The 14134-nt window shown below is 35.7% G+C and overlaps 1 protein-coding gene across 1 annotated transcript in view; it reads right to left on the bottom strand.

Annotated features, from left to right (window-relative positions):
* Positions 1–14134, bottom strand: part of Vkor (Vitamin-K epoxide reductase) — a 124926-nt gene that overhangs the window by 19923 nt on the left and 90869 nt on the right. The gene's annotated exons all lie outside the window — the stretch shown is intronic.

Genomic DNA, 14134 nt, shown 5'->3' on the forward strand with positions numbered 1-14134 from the left:
TACTGTGCTCAAGTCTGGTCACCTGGATTCCTTGGAGATGAGGCTGTGGAGAGGGTTCAGAGAAGAGTGACAAAGTTGTGATGTAAAAAATGCTCCCTACATTGATAGATTGAGAGCTTGTGGATTGCAGAGGTTGGTTGATAGGCGGAGAAGAGGGGATATGATAGAAATATTTAAATTACTGAAAGGTTTTTATAGGATTGATGCAGGGGAAATGTTTCAGCTGTGTGATAGTGATGGAAGAACAAGAGGTCATCCCTGGAAATTAAGGAAAAGTGTGGTTAACAAGGGTGTGAGAATGAGGTTTTTTGGCTGGAGGGTGGTGAATGAGTGGAATGCATTGCCAGTCTCAGTTGCGAGTTCTTCGTCTGTAAATGAATTCAAGAAGTGATATGATAGGTATTATTTTGATAGTTTGTCTCCTGCGATGGGTCTACTGACTCCATAGAGATATCCATAATAATAATAATAAATGAATCTCATTATGAAGGAAAGTGGTATTAAACCTGATGTTAAATTGGAGATGTTGATCACAGCTCTTCACTTTATGTAGATGATGTTATCCTTTAAATAAATCCAGTATAAATATGCAGGATTCCCTGACTAAACTGAATAACTAATGTAATAAATTTGGTATGCAATCAGCAATAAAAAGACAAAGGCAATAATAGGAAGAAACACAGAAAACATCAACTGCATCATGAATGAAGAATTTTTTTTTTTTATTATACTAAGATCCCATGGAGTCACATATTCATTTAGGAGGTCCCCTTTTGTCATACACACAGCTCATCATACTGTGCCTTAAACACATTCAAATTCTCTGCAGACACCATGCTCTCAGGCATTGCATTCCAATCATTCATAACTCTCCATGCAAAAACCCTGCTTGTCACTCTCTTACTCATACCCTCCTTATACAGCTTCTAGGGATGACCTCTTGTTCTCCCACGAGTTTATGAAAAACCTTTTCAATGTTAATTCTATAACAACCCCTTATCAACTTGTGCATCTCTATCATATCACCCCCTCTTCCTCTTATCCATTAGACTCTGCAAATTGCATTGTTTCAGCCTTTTTTCATATTCAACATTCCAGAGATCAGGAACTATTTTGGTCAATCGCCTCAGGATCCTCTCCAGCATCTCATGATCCGTCTGAAAACCAGGTGACCAAATCTGTGCACAAGTAGTCCATATGTAGCCTAATCACAGCCTTATACAAATGAACCAGAATCTCCTTACTTCTACAAGTCAGTGTCCCCCCCATATCATTGCCAGAATTCGTTGTGTTCTAACAATTTTGGCAACATATTCTCTAAATTTTAAATCCTTATCCACCATCACCTCAAGATCTCTAATTTTCCTCTACCTCCAACAATATATCCCCACCAAGAGTAAATTCTATGTCTTATCTTTGTTTTCCAAATTTTAAAACCTTACATTTCACAACATTAAATTGGCATCCCCACTCCAGTGTCCATTCACTCATAATAGATTTAGTTTAATCCTTTATCCCAGTGAGAGCAAACAAAGTTTGCGCCTGAAAATATCTTCAGGACTAAATATAGTGTTGTACTATCTTATCCAGTAAGTAGTGCAACACCAAGGCAACTCGTGGCAAAGGTGGAGCAAGCTACCAGGCACTTCTTTAATGCATAATCCAATCCCTTTAATGCATAACAGTATACATATCCACATAGGAAATGTGTTTTGCATTATGGGAGATACTGGGTTAGAAGTGCCTGGTAGCTTGCTCCACCTTTGCCACGAGTTGCCTTGGTGTTGCACTACTTACTGGATAAGATAGTACAACACTATATTTAGTCCTGAAGATATTTTCAGGCGCAAACTTTGTTTGCTCTCACTGGGATAAAGGATTAAACTAAATCTATTATAGTCTAACCTAGTGATAAATAAATTTTCAACGTCCATTCACTCAGTCTATTCAAGTATTCTTGTAAGACCACAACATTTGCTCTACTCCTCATAGTTCATCCCAACTTTGCATCATCTGCAAACAACTACATATCCACATTCAAATCTTCCCCAATATCATTAACATACAGGTTAAACAGCAGGTTATAGGAAGTAAAACATTTCAGTTATTTAGGCACAATTTTTAGTGAAGATGTCAAATTAAGTATGGAAATAAACAACAAAATTAAAAAAGCTGGAATGTTAGGAAGTCAACTGAATAAATTTATACATATAATAGAAATCAGTTAAAACACTAATAGCTTTATGGAAGGCAATATTCAAAGCACTGATCTTAGAGCTGGATTAAAAATAAAATGCTTGATCAAAGACTGGAGACCACAGATACGAGAGTTCTAAGGAAGATTACGACAGTGAACATGGCATATTAAAATAGAACATATTAAAAATGAAGGCACTAGGAAAGAAGTTTACATTGAATGCATTCAGGAATGTGTTAGCAGTGTTAATTTCAGGTGGTATTATTACTTAAACAGAATGGGAGAAGAAAAGTTAGTGAAACAAGTATTCTTTACCTGGATGAACAGGAAAAAGACCCAGTGAAAGACCAAGATCTGGATAAATTGATACTGTAAGAAGTCACTCAGAAGACAGAAATATAACATCGATGGGATGCTGCATACTGTATGGGAGGAGTTATACTGGAGGAAGTAGGGAAAACAAGAGATCTGGGGTTGATGATTGATAGAAACCTGAAATTTAGGGGACATATTGCAAAGGTGGTGAAGGTAGCACAGAGCATTGCTGCAATTATTAGAAAGACACTGACCTGCAGAGATAAAAGGGTTATCATTCCGTTGTATAAGTCTCTGATCAGACCACACTTAAGACTATTGTTCTCAGATTTGGTCCCCAGGATTTGAAGGGGATAAATTAACTGTGGAAAGGGTACAAAGACGAATGACAAAGATAGTTTCAGGACTGTACAATTTTGGTTATGAGGATTGGCTGAGAGAGAGAGGTGATGTGATTGAGACTTTTAAACTGTTGAGAGGTGGTTACAGGTTCTTTCGCTTGGTTCAACAGCGGGAAGGAGTGATGACAAGAAGCCATCCCTGGAAGTTACGAAAGGAAACTGTGAGCAAGAGGGTGAGGAGTGGTTTCTTTGCATGGAGGGTGGTTGAACCGTGGAATGCATTGCCTGATGGAGTGGTGAGAGCGAGAACAGTCAATGAGTTTAAGAAGTAGTATGATAGACTTTGTGTTTCTTGGGGGGGGGGGGATCTCCCCCTCGATGAGTCTTGACAGACTATGTTCTTAGGAAGGACCTCCCATGATTTTTGATGATGATGAATCTTTTGACTCCATGGAGGCCTGAATAATAATAAGAAGAAGATCGGACAATATTGAGTCTTGCTAGATAACAGAAAAATTTGGAAGAAACATGAAAAAGTTACATCATTTATTTCCTATTATAATTTTTGATGATGACGAAAGTTTGCTGTGAATGCATCACTGAAACAATCTTTACAGAAACATACATTCCAATACTTTAGATTCTTGTTCCTTATCTAAGATGCGATTCTCTAAGAAGCATGCCAAGCCAATTTAAAAGTGACAGGCATTTCAATGAAATGCCATCTACACCATCTCCTTCCTTTTCTTCCCTAAAGCTTGAAATAACATCACTTAGCTAACATATGAAAAACTGATATTTTAAAGGAATATAACTCAAGAATCTGGCATCATTTCTATGTATATTTTGACTCAATAATATGAATGTCATGTAATGAGCAGAGAAAGAAAAAAAAAACTTTGTTTCTTAAACCTTATCTAAGCCTTGCTTAGATAAAGTTCTGGATATTATATTTCTTGAAGAAAACAGAATGGAAGGCTATTCCAAAGAACAGAGATAAAAAAGAAATGAAAGTGTAGAATGAAACATGAAGCTGAGAAGTTACTGGAACAAGTTTGAAGCTCATGGATGATAATGACGAGTGTTAGCTATGAAAATATTTACAGCAAAGCAATAAGGTAGAAGCAAAATGTCTATGAGAAAATGACTTTAGTGAGTCTGTAAGATACATACTAAACAAATACCCTACTCTGGATAATATCAAAGGAGTATATAAATGATTATAGAGTACAAATACGCTATTCTGGTAGTTTACTGATTCTTCTTCATGTAGCTTCCTCAATGCGAAAGTGCAGCACCATGTCCTTCCAGTCCTCTCTGTTGGCAGCTCTTCTTTTTGTTTCAGTATAGTCACATGATCCTGTCCTTGATCTTATATCATCAAACCATGTCCTCGTTTTTTATCTCTTGATCCTCTTCCCATAATCTTTTCTTCTAAAACTGTTAGTGTCCTCTATCCTGCTGATCCCCTCAATACATGTCTTGCCAGTCTCATCTTTCTCTGAATCATTTCCTGCAATGAAGATGTCTGTGTTTTCAACTATAATACCTAATAATATTTGTCACAAGCTCTGTCCATGAGATTTTCAGGGCTCTTCTGTAGCACCACATTTCAAAGGCAACTATCTGTTGACTTACTCTCTTCTTGAATACCAAGGTCTCACTTCCATATATGGAAACTGGCTAAACTATCATTCTCTTCTTTACCTTTATATCCACAGAACTTCTGAGCAGATCTTTATTTTTCCATAGGGTATCTTTAGCTATGGCAATTCTTATTTTTTATTTCTTTATCTTGTTTTCCATCTGTAGTAAAATACCTTAATATGTGTATTCTGTTGTATGCTCAATTTTTATATTGTTTATGGATATTTCTGGCTCAGATCTATTTTGAGATTCTCATAAATTTGGTCTTTTATGCATTTAAATGTAGGCCAAAATCTTTACCTTCTTCAATTAGTAGATGCAGTAATTTGATTAATTTGTTTGTTCTCTGCAATTAGAATAGTATCATCGTTAGAAGGGTGATATTAATGACTGTGAAAATTATAGAGATATTAGTCTCCTAAACTCTGGATATAAAATCTATAGTAAAATTCTGAAAAATAGACTGTCCATTCTATGAAGATAAGGTAGGAGAATAGCAGAATGGATTCAGGAGAGGCCACTTATGCAGATGGATACTTTACCCTAAAAATTTTATTAGAAAAACAAAGAATACAACGTACAAACCCATATTGCTTTTATTGATTATTCTAAAGCATTTGACAGAATTAACCACAATGAACTTTTTAAAATATTAATAAATGATCGAGTTCCTCATCACCTAATTAAAGCAATCCATGATATATATATATATATGGACAAAATGATTGCAATAAAAATTAATGGAAGAATCTCTGACTGGGAACCTATAAACAGGGGAGTAAGGCAAGGCTATAGCCTATCACCATTCTCTTCACAATCTATATGAATTCTACAGTAAAACTGAGGGCTCACATGGTTATATCCCAATTAACAAATACACAAATATAGACACAATGCTGTTTGCAGATGATCAGGCTATATTTGCAACCTCTGAAACTGATCTGCAGTACTCTATCCATCATCTAACAGTAAAAAAAATTAATATGGAAATTTCAAAAGAGAAGACAAAAGGTATTTGCCTTTAAGGGATTCTAGTAGCAAGGCTTATACGTTGGTTAGACATAACTGGTAATTAGTTTACGGAATTAACAACGCAAATGAAGTATATTAATTAAAGGTAACTTTAATGAATCACTTCTATATTTCGGCAATGTCACATTGCCATCTTTGGGAACATAAAGATATGGTATGTGCACTCAGGAACTAACACAAAGCAAATGAGGAAGAAAGCAAGAAACTAATATTGTTCCTAAAGTCCTAATGGTGCCCTCTTGCAGGCTAATTTACTAAAACCTGTAAACCACAACCCCCCTCCCCCCCTCCACAATAAAGATTACACCAAGTCTATCACCATCCCCTACATCCAGGGCACCTCTGAAAAAATAACCAATATCCTCAAAAAATTCCCTTATCCGCTCTACCAAAGACCAACCACTTCCCCTAGACCTACCTGGTGTATACCAGGTCCCTTGCAGCTGCAAATTGTCCTACTTTGGCCAAACAGGCAGAACAACAAATATCAGGATTTCAGAACACCAAGACTACATCCGATTTCACCAGTACAGCCGCTCTGGGCTGGCAGACCATGCCTTAGATACCCACCATAAATTTCGTTGGAAGAAAACAAAAATAATTCATCGCAGCAAGATTAAATACGAAAGATTATTCAAAGAATCTTCAGCAGCTCTAAAAAACGTTCCTAACCTCAACAAATTTGGGTGCATGAAACTGCCCCAAATTTGGGAGACTTTCATTATGAGAACTTCAGCCCAACTGCCAAGACTACCAAATTAGCCCGTAAGAGGGCACCATTAGGACTTTAGGAACAATATTAGTTTCTTGCTTTCTTCCTCATTTGCTTTGTGTTAGTTCCTGAGTGCACATACCATATCTTTATGTTCCTGAAGATGGCAATGTGACGTTGCCAAAATATAGAAGTGATTCATTAAAGTTACCTTTAATTAATATACTTCATTTGCATTGTTAATTCCGTAAACTAATTACCAGTTATGCCTTTAAGGGAAGAGAACCAATAAGAAGTAAAATCTGTTTAGATAATACAATTATTGAACAAATCAACTCTTTCAAATACCTTGGCTATCACCTAACCTACAGAGAAGAAAAAGGACAAAGAAATGAAAATTACAAATTTCAATAGAGCTTTAAATATCATAAATCAAGTTTTTAAACCTTCGAAGGTGCAAAAACATACTCGGATTAGAGCTTATAAAACATTAGAAAGACCAGTGCTGACTTAATGCATGGACAATCAAAAAAGGAGATGAGAGAAGAAAAACTGCAGCAGGAATGAGATTTATGAGAAGAACTGCAGGATACACCTTGTTAGATCATAAAATAAATAAAGAAATCATGGAAGAAATGAATGAACAACCAATAATAGAATATATCCACAACTATAGATGGAAATGGAAACAGCACATCGGAAGAATGGACAATAGTAGAATCACCAGACAAATCCTTGAATACAAACCTGTGGGGAAGAGATCAGTTGGAAGACAATATAAAAGATAGAATGAGACCGTAACAGGTCCCAAGGCTAAATGCAAGATAGGAAGATATGATAATGATTCTGTTTTCTGCAATTAGAATGATATCATCAGCATATCTAAGCTTGTTGTATTTTTACCACTGATACTGATTCTTGTCCGTGTGGTTAGCCTAGTGGCTGTGCGCTTCACAACCATGTCTGGGAAAGGAGTATCCTAGGTTCGATTACTATCGATGACGTAAAGAGCTGAAGGATCTTCCTCAGCCATAGCCAGGTTAGCCAGTCTTGGGCATGGACAGTAGGGTTTTTTCCCCGTTTATCCTACAGTTTTTCATCCCGCAAAGCAGCCTTGAGAACTCAACACTACAGGACATAGGGCTGACCACCTTATCCTGTGAACAGTTTGAGGTCCGATGATTAATAAACGCTCAACACCGCAAGGTAAAAGAGGGTATAAAGAAGATGAGATGAGATACTGATTCTTATATTTTGTTTTTCAATCTTTTTCATCACTGTCTCACTATAAATATAAAATATATTTGGAGAAAGAATGCAGTCGTGTCTAACTCCTCTTTTTATTTTAACTTCAGAAGTTTCAGAGTTAAACAACTGCATTTTCTGCTCGGAGTAAATCATTTTTATAAGTTTATGTACATGATCTTCTAAGCCAAATTTTTCTAGAATTAGAAACAGTTTATTGTGTTTTACTTCATTGAAGGCTTTCTGAAGGTCTATAAAGCATTGTTCAAGTGATCTTTCCAGTAATATTTTTAGTTCCAGGATAGCATTAATGGTTCCCTTTCCTCTTCTGAAGCCTTTCTGTGGTTCATTTAGTTTACCAGTCTCTTTTAATTTCTTTGTTAATAGTGGTTAAAATGGTTGTAGATGTATGAGAGTTAGACTCACAGTTCATTAATACTCACAATTTTGGGCATTATTTTCCTTTGGAATTGGTATGCAGAAAGATGTAAAAGATTCAGGTAATTCTATTGTTTTATAGATGTGCTGAATGGTGTCCACTAAGTAGGTGTTATCATAACCAGTCAAAGCTTTCAGCAGTTCTGCAGGGATTTTGTCACACCCAGGAGATTATTAGGAAGATTCTTGATTATGTGTTGTATATTATTTCTTGTAGGTAGAGTGCTTTCTGTTGCTGCACATAACCTAAGGTGTTTAAGGAGTTTACTGATACACTACCTCAAATGAGAGAAGAGCAATCTATAATTGGGTGACTCTTGGATTTAGTGTTGGGAGTTGTACAGATGAGGAACAATGTCCTGAGTGGAAAAGAACATAAAGCTTTTCAAAGGCTATGAATATAATGTATTTGTGCAAAGCAAGGCTAGAGGTATAAGTCTGTTTGAGAACAAATCTGTTCATTGAAAATCTCTCTCCATTTTCCATGGTGATGGTAAATGAAGTGAGTAATTCAAATTCACTTGAGTTTCAAGTTCAGTAATTAGGTCAAATGTCAAAATAGGAAGTTGGACAATGAGACTTATTTGTGCCTATCATCACATTTAAAGTTGTAGTATACAAGAAATATAGAAATCGTTTAAATTTCTCTATTTCTTCCATATCAGAAAGGGCATAATACCATATACATACATATATATATATATAGAAATAGAAATGTTTCGGGGGGGGGGGGGAACAAAGCTACTAATAATGCTAAGTAAATAATGCTCAGAATATAAACTAGTGATAACAAGCTCTTCCAACATAAAGATGTGCATAAATTCACACTGGGGGAGAACTGTGAAGAAATAAGAAACATCTTACTTTTTTTTTTCATCATCATCAAATTCCTGATATATACCCTCAAGGGCTATACAGGATATGATAGTACTACATGAAAAATTATATCATTACTAACTTCCTATCTACAATTTTCCTCCAGTCTGTTACCTGTCAAGACTCCAACATTATCAGATCTTATATTTCTATCTTCTAAGGCACTTTTTACTGTATCAATTAACCTACACCTTGGTCTTCCTCTGGGTCTTTTTCCTGCCAACCTGGCAGAGAACACTTGTTTTGCTAATATTTCCTTTCCCATTCTATTTAAGTGACCATACCACCTGAGATTAGCTCTGCTAAAGTATTCCTGGATGCTGACAATGTCAAGTCTTCCCTAATATCCTCGTTTTTAATATGATATTGCTATTGATGCCATCTGTTCATGCCCCTAATCCTACTTAGGACTCTCATATCTGCTGTCTCTAATCTTTGTTCAAGTGTTTTACTTCTAACCCAGCTCTCAGATCCACAAGTTAAAATTGGCTTGAATACCGTCTTATATACAGCTAATTTCTCTCTTATGCCATATAAATTTATTCAGTTGACTTCCTACCATACCAGCTTTGTTGATTCTGTTGTCTATTTCCATATTTAATTTACCATCTTCACTAAAAATTGTGTCTAAGTAGCTGAAATGTTTTACTTGTTCTATAGGTTCTTCATTCACAATGCAGTTGATATTTTCAATGTTTCTGCCTATTTTCATTGTCTTTGTCTTTTTAATGCTGACCTTCATACCATATCTATTACAACAGTTATTCAGTTTAGTCAGAGAATCTTGCAGACTTGTAGCGGATTTATTTAGAAGTATAACATCATCTGCATAAAGAAAGAGCTGAGATTAACATGTCCAATTTTGATATCAGGTTTAATACCACTTTCCTTCATAATGTGATCCATATAGATAATGAATAAGAGAGGGGATAATCTACATCCTTGTCTGACACCAGATTTAACGTTAAACCCACCTTCCTGTACTTCCTTCAATTCTAACTGCTGACTTACGACTCAAATAAAGACTAAGTATTGCTTGATATAATGCCCCATTAACACCATATAACTGTAGCGTTTGGAATAGCTTCTTTCTTGGCACTTTGTCATATGCCTTTTCCAGAGCTACAAAACTTAAATACAGATCTTTGTTATATTCCCATGATTTCTCAACTATCTGTCGTAAAGTGAAAATCTGATCCTGACAGCATATATTTGGCCTGAATTCTAGCTTGTTCTTCACCAAGCTTCTCTTCCACAAATCCTTTTGCCGTTTCTCAAGTATACTTGCATATATCTTACCAGGAACATTCAGTAGAGAAATACCTCTGTAATTCTCACATTCAGTTTTATTTCCCTTTTTATATATGGGTACTATGAGAGCTCTACTCCAATCATCTGGAATTCGTCCCTCTGTCTGGGTCTTCTGAATTATGCAGTGCAGCTACTGTAAGAATTTTATACCCCCATATTTGAGCATTTCTGTGAATATCATCTATTCCTGCTGCCATTCCACATTTCAGGCTTTTGATGGCCTTTTCTACTTCAGATACGGATATGTATTCCTGACTGCATGCCTGGTCAAGTGTTTTACTTCTAACCCAGCTCTCAGATCCACAAGTTAAAATTGGCTTGAATACTGTCTTGTATACAGCTAATTTAGAATTTTGGCTAATTTCTCTCTTATTCCATATAAATTTATTAAGCTGACTTCCTACCATACCAGCTTTGTTGGTTCTGTTGTCTATTTAATTTACCATCTTCACTAAAAATAGTGACTAACACAACATTCCAACATAAAAATGTGCACAAATTCACATGGAGAGAAGAGGCAAGGAACAAGAAAAGTCTCATTGTCTATGTTATTGTTGATAGTGATGTTTTCTCCCTGGTGCAGGACACCAGAGTGTACAGAGATTTGAAATTGGAAGTGATCATTATTTAGTCTTGAGCAGGATAAAATTGGATTTCATATTAAAAAGAAGAACATGTAAGAAAATTTTAAAGCAGATTTGAACTGTAGACTAAAATACACAAACTTGATTGAAGAAAACATGAAAGAGTTTGAGAACAGGAACCAAACCTTGGTGTTTCATTTAGCAATTTTTAGAAGTAATTACTCCATTCTTCAAGGATATCTTTTTCTCCTGTTTTCATGTCACCTTTATCATCTCTTAATTCCTTTTGCAGTATTCTTTCCTCCATTTTTGAGCTTCTTCAACAACCTCCAGAATATTTTGTCACCTTCTTGATATTTATTTTCTATGTTCTTACCAATGTCCTCTCATGTCTTTTGATTAGCTAGTGTTACACAGTATTTAGCTTTCTTAAATTTGTTTCTGTATTCTCTAAGAGCACAAGCTGACTTATTTGCCAGGAACTTTTGATATGCTTTCTTCTTTTCTTTCACTGCCTCTTTAACTCCCTGTGTCCACCATGGAGTTCTGATTTTTTCTATCCTTACAGACAACCTCACCACATGTCTCTCTGGCTGAATCGATCAGTGTTTTCTTCAGGGATTGCCACTGAATCTCCATGGTTTGGTTCCTGTTCTCAAACTCTTTCAGGTTTTCTTCAATCATGTGTGTATTTTAGTCTGCAGTTCACATCTGAGAGCAGCTCAACTTTTATTTACTTTAAAACTTTCTTACATGTTCTTCTTTTTAATATGAAATTCAATTTTATCCTGCTCAAGACTAAATGATCACTTCCAATTTCAAATCCTCTGTACACTCTGGTGTCCTGTACCAGGCAGAAAATATCACTATCAACAATAACATAGTCAACGAGACTTTTCTTATTCCTTGCCTCTTCTCTCCATGTGAATTTGTGCACATTTTTATATTGGAACGTTGTGTTAGTAATAACCAGTCCATGTCCTGAGCAGAAATCCAACAGGTATTTGCCATTATTATTAGCTTTGCTCTTTTCTCCAAATCTTCCCCATTTTTTTTTTTAAACAATAATCTAGCAAACAAAAGGCTGTTCAACCTCTCATTTTCCATTTGTTCAAAACTGAGAAGAAAAGAAATTTTTTAACATTAGATTTTGACTTAGATTGTACTCTAGAAAATACAAAGAAAGCAGTTACAAAATATAACATATAAAGCAAAGAATGAATAGAAATTTCTTCTATGAATTTAGGAGTTGGACTTCAAAGGAATGCTGACTGGCTGCTACATGTGCTTTTAACAGATATAGAAGGGAATAGGAAAATGTCACAAAGTTAAGAATGGAGGAAGACAGGTTTTTACTATCACTGAAATAGCCAAAGTCATCAACAATCCATTGAAGAATGGGTGAAATCAGAGTTTAGGATGTAGAAATTGAAATTCTTGAATTTAGCGATTTGTATAATGCAAGGTTTACAAAATGTTCTTGTTTTAAAATCACTAAAAAAAGAGTAGTGCAAGGTAGTATCAGCAACACAGTGTGGGTTGCAGTCAACTGAAGAAGCTCAATGATAAACATAAGGAAAACAGAAGGTAGAAGTATACAGCATTGTGAAATACCAATAATACAGGAAAAGTTTTAAGAAAAGATCCTTCAACCAAACAACTACGGTGCATACAGACAGAAATCTGGGAATCCAGTTGCAGAAGTCAAAAGGACAGATCATACAGGCCTTTATTCCAAATCTGATCAAATTCCTCAGAGATATCAAGGGCAGCCATTTGAGATTCCCCAAACTTTCCAAGGCACTTAACCAATGAATAATAGAGTAAATTTTATAATATACTCTATTGTAAAAGGTAACCAAATTACTAAAACAAGCGCACCATTTAACTAATCCATTCTGACCTGCATAAATAATATTACCCCTTATCCACCAATTCTGTATATGAATTCTTATCAATTTCTACAAAATCTTAACTAAAGAAGAAATACAAGCGGGCCTATAGTTTGATACCTCTATTTTACTACCACCCTTATGCAATGGTACTATCTTACCCTCCTTCAACTCTCCAGGAACCTATCCCATTGCAAGACTTTCATAACACGGCCAAGTTAATGGCAAAATCATTTCCATAGAACATTTCATTAAAACACATCGTGAAATTCCATCTAGTTCTGCTGCCTTATTGACATTTAGTATAATCAGTATTCAGAGTACATCCTCTTCACTCACTATCCTTCTAGGAAGGAAGCCTGATGGAACACTAATAAAGTGATCACTTCATAGCTCAACTATGTCATCTGCTTTGGTCACCAAAATTCCATCTCCACCACCCATCAAAGATAATCCATTCACTATCATTTTTCCTCCAACTCACCACATAATGAAAAAAAAATCAGGATTCTACTTGAATTGCAGTGCCAGTCTCCTCTCATATTCTAATTATTCTCTACAATACTAGTCACTTTCCTAGCATGAGCCTTATATTCCTCATGCAATTGCTCTCCACCTCTCTCTCTTTGTATGCCTTCCATAATCTTTTTTTATTCTGCAATTCTCATTTTACTTCAAAATCTCCCATGCACTAATGATCCCTCTTCCTTCAAATTTTTTTTATCCATTGTACTGCTACAAGCTTGTTTCTAAGTCTATGATAGTCACCTGCCTTATCATTCCACATAACTTTCACATAAGCAAGGGAACTAACTGGCATTGCCTCTGACTAGGCTCTTTAATTTAAGTCTCATCTATGGTAGAATTCCAAGGGAGTAGAAAGAGGGAAAAATAATTCCCTTGCACAAGATAGGCTCTAAGACTGCAGCAGCAAATTATAGACTGATCAGTATCTCAGATATAGTGGCAAAAGTACTGGAAAAATTGGTCAAAAAGAGAAGTCAAGAGTGGGCAAGTAAGAATATGATACTTATTCTAGAATTCTGTAATAGAGCGAACAAGAGGTTCAAGAGTTTTGGATTTGGTTATAGCATCAGAAGAGTTGATAATAACTGACATGACATCTCTCCCACCAGTTGGAGAGAGTGACCATATGGTTTTGATGTGGAAAATGAACAGACATACAGGAGTATCAAAGAGACAGGAACGTATGTGGAATTATAAGGCAGGTGATTATAATAGTCTAAGATGTCAACTTGGAGAAGTTTCATGGAGGAAGGAATTGGAAGGACGGCATATCATTAGTGTGTGGGAAATTATGAAAGAATATTTGTTAGCAGCAATGGTAAGTTGTATACCACGAGTGAACAAGAGGACACAATTTGGAGTAACAATAACAAACAATATTAAACAGGAATTGCACGCGAAAAAGAGGCTGTGGAAGAGATATAAGGAGACAGGTGAAGAGAAGATGCATGAAGAGTATAAAACACAGGCCAGAAGAGCGACTAGTATGGTAAAGAAGACTAAACTAGAATATGAGA

The sequence above is a fragment of the Typopeltis vanoorti genome, chromosome 4 (genome assembly GCF_054136105.1).
Source record: "Typopeltis vanoorti isolate ZY-2024b chromosome 4, IOZ_Tvanoo_1.0, whole genome shotgun sequence".
Classification (NCBI taxonomy): domain Eukaryota; kingdom Metazoa; phylum Arthropoda; class Arachnida; order Uropygi; family Thelyphonidae; genus Typopeltis; species Typopeltis vanoorti.